General features: G+C 46.0%; 1 pseudogene across 1 annotated transcript; it reads left to right on the forward strand.

The window, feature by feature from the left end:
* Positions 1-2,866: 2,866 nt before the first annotated feature.
* On the forward strand, positions 2,867-3,698 carry LOC310735658 (exosome complex component MTR3 pseudogene; annotated as a pseudogene). The gene has a single exon. The product of its transcript is annotated as an exosome complex component MTR3 pseudogene (transcript).
* Positions 3,699-3,978: the final 280 nt, after the last annotated feature.

The raw sequence follows: 3,978 nt of genomic DNA on the forward strand, positions 1-3,978 counted from the left end.
TAAAATCAACATGATGTTTGCATGAAATTTAAAGTCTTTAAGTTGGGCTGCTGTCAGAAACTGCTGTCAAACCACGAAAAGATGAGAACCAAGTCTCAGATACTGTAAACATGACTGTGTACGTGATAAAGACTGGAAAACATGAGGAGTTTCCCAATGTTTATGGTGCATGATTATGATCATTCATGCAAATGTAATAAAGTCGGTTTGAACTCATACTGTAGATGTTTTAAATGGTTTGAGAGGCAGAACTTACTATTTCTACACCGATTGCTCTGCTCACTCCTCCTGCCTTCTCAAAAGCCCAGGGAAAGTTGAGGAGTCCGGCACCGAGTGCAGACTTGAGCATGATGAAAACCGCACCGAACGAGCTTCGGTGCCTCGCGCAGGTTTGGACAGCTGATGCTGCGGATGCTTTTGCGCGCCATTTCCTCCATGCTGTCTCGTGCTCAGCTTTCCAAAACCCTGTTGTTGTTGAAGGTTATGGAGATGTGCAACCGGACAGAGACGACACCGGACACACCGAGGACCTTGCGGCCTGGTTTAATACTGTGGAGTGAAGCGGTGTGCGGGCGCGAAGTCACTCCGGTCCAGTCCACCCTAACAGCTAAACGGCTCTTCATTACACAGAGCGCGCGCTCCAGCTTAAAGCACTTATACACACACGCACACACAAAGTCACACTCGGATGAAAAATTTTGAAATGATGCGCCAGTTTTGGACATTACCCGTGGCTCGTGAGTCGTTTATTTGAAGATGTTTCGCTGCACGCGATGTAAACTGCGTGGGTCACGAGCACTATTGAGGCTTGTGTCGTCGGCATGTGTGAATGTGCAACATATGTGCAATGTGCAGAACGTGACGTGGACGTGAAAGGAACACCTGGGTGGAGAGGGGCTTAATTGTACAAAAGTTTAAGCTGTCCCACTGATGAATTACAATATGGATTCAAGGGTCAAGACGCAGACATCATTACTGTTACAGAACGTGTTGGAAACTGGGTGGAAGATGCACTGAAAAGTGGAGAGGTATAATTTCAAGTACAAAGGGGGGCAAGTTAGAGCATGCAAAGTGTGTAAACCTGTAAAAAAACCAGTGATTTGCTGTGAAAACTCTTTTTGCATAGTTTAATCAATTCTGTATCAAGTCAGGGATTCTGCTAATTTATCATTACCTGAAACTGAAACAGTTTTGTAAGAGGAACAAAACTGGCATGAACCAGGCATGCTCTTCTAACATAGAGACAGTTTCTTCTTCTTCTTTCGGCTTCTCCCATTAGGGGTCGCCACAGCGGATCATCCTTCTCCATACCCCCCTGTCCTCTACATCTGCCTCTTTCAACCCAACTACCTGCATGTCTTCTCTCACCACATCCATAAACCTCCTCCTTGGCCTTCCTCTTTTTCTCCTTCCTGGTGGCTCCATCCTCAGCATTCTCCTACCGATATACCCCATGTCCCTCCTCTGAACATGTCCAAACCATCTCAATCACGCCTCCCTCACCTTGTCTCCAAAACGTCCTACATGCACTGTCCCTCTAATAAACTGGTTTCTGATCCTGTCCAACCTCGTCACTCCCAACGAAAACCTCATCTTCAGCTCAGCTACCTCCAGCTCCACCTACTGTCTTATACTCAATGCCACTGTCTCTCAACCAAAAATATAAATAAATAAATAGATAAATAAATATAAGATTGAGAAGATTGAGCACAGCAACAATACATGGGGACTGCATCATCAAGCTCACCTCAATAAGATCTCCTGCAGAAGCTCAAAAAACTGAACAGCGTTGAGGACGCAGTGGTCAAACCAAGGAAATTAATGGAGCACATGTAATACACAACACACTGAAATCACTTTTCAGTCAGTGGTTATGTCGCTCTATGTTGTTTTATGTAGCACCAGGGTTCTGGAGGAACGTTTTATTGCATTGTGTACTGCGTCAGCTATATATGGTTGAAATAACAATAAAAGCTTCTTGACTGGACTTGACGTCCAGCAGCACCATCAGATCAGACCTAGCAGAAAGCATTGGGGCCCTGGAACATGATCAGAAGTGGAAGGTTTTCACTGATTAATTAGTAAACTATGACCTGACAACTGTTTCCTGGTTTCTTCTTAATACTAAGGGACTTTTTCCTTGCCACAGTGGCCCAGGCTCACTCATTATAAATAATTACACATAATTCTGTTATATTTCATTTTTTTGTTCTATAATTATTACATTCTGTAAAGCTGCTCTGAGACTATGACCAGTGTAAAAAGTGCTATAGAAATAAACTACAACTGAATTGGAAGCATAAGAACTGAGTGAAAAACAAGTGACTTGAAAGATTTCAATACAATTTTTATTATAATAATGAAGCACAAGGTGCGGTTGCAGGGAGAAGAGGTGGAGAAGGTGGAGTAGTTCAGGTACCTGGGGTCAACAGTGCAATGTAATGGAGAGTGTGTTAGAGAAGTGAAGAAAAGAGTGCAGGCAGGGTGGAGTGGGTGGAGAAGAGTGATAGCAGGAGTGATTTGTGATAGAAGAGTATCTGTAAGAGTAAAAGGGAACGTTTATAGGACTGTGGTGAGACCTGAGATGTTGTATGGTTTAGAGACAGTGGCACTGAGTAAAAGACAGGAGGTGGAGCTGGAGGTAGCAGAGCTGAAGATGAGGTTTTCGTTGGGAGTGACGAGGATGGACAGAATTAGAAACGAGTTTATTAGAGGGACAGTGCATGTAGGACGTTTTGGAGACAAGGTGAGTGAGGCGTGATTGAGATGGTTTGGACATGTTCAGAGGAGGGACATGGGGTATATCGGTAGGAGAATGTTGAACCATTGTCTATGTTCCTGATGGTGATCGCATGTTTTCATGTTTCATGTTCGCAGTGAAATCTCAAACATGCCGGTAGATAATAAACGTGTCCGCGGACCGGAGGTATCTCAGTCCCCGTTATTATTTCTTCCCCCGGACTCACAGATTTCCAAAGTCAGCAGCAGTAGCGGAGACAGGGCGCGCGAAGATCATCTGCTCGGTGTACGGCCCGCGCGAGACCGAGCGCAAGGATGAAACCGACAGGAAGAGCGGACGCCTTGTGTGCGACTTCCGCCTGTCGCACCGTTTTCCTGCCCGAAGCGCAGCGCGTGGATCCAAAACGCCGAGGAGCGCGACCTGTCCACGGCGCCGGCGGAGAGTCTGCAGCCCGGCGCGTGTCTGCACCGCTACCCGAACGTCGTGGTGCTGGAGAACGACGGCTCGGCTCTGGCGCACGCGGTAACATGCGCGTCCATGGCGCTCGCGGACGCCGGGATCGAGATGTACGACACGGTGCTGGGCTGCGCGCTCAGGTAGGACGAAGAGCGGTGCCTCGTGGACCCGGACCTCGCGGAGGAGCGCGCCGAGAGCAGCGCGGAGAACCAGGGCCGCGTCGTGGTGGCGCTTCTCCCCAACCTCAACCAGATTTCCGGGCTGCAAGCGGACGGCGAGATGCGCGAGGACTCGTTAACGGCCGCCGTCAGAACGTGCGTCGAGGGCTGTCACAGGCTGTACCCGGTGGTGCAACAAGCCATACTGCGGGCAGTTAAAAAGAAAGCAGCACCTCCACCTGAAAAATAACTCTGCATTCTTTTTTTTCTTTTTTTTTTTGGTGTCACTTTTCCAATTTTTTCTACCGCAACGATGATGAAATATTAAATATCATTTCACATAATCCGTTGTAGAAAGTTGATCTTTAAAATAACAACGCATCATTGACTTGTTAAAACAGTGGCCAAATGTGATGTCTGGAACTTAATTTTTGAGCAATTTTTGCATGCATATTTAATTAAACCACGAGAATATAAGAAGTAGAAAACACTAAGAAATAATAAAAACACTAAAATTGGTTAAGGGATTTAACTGGCAATTTTATTTGGCAAAAAAGGCAAAAAGCACACGTAATAAGGTTTTAATTTTATATGCAAAAAAAAAGCATAGAAAAACAAAACGCT

Source organism: Silurus aristotelis, assembly GCF_946808225.1.
Source record: "Silurus aristotelis genome assembly, chromosome: 13".
Lineage (NCBI taxonomy): Eukaryota > Metazoa > Chordata > Actinopteri > Siluriformes > Siluridae > Silurus > Silurus aristotelis.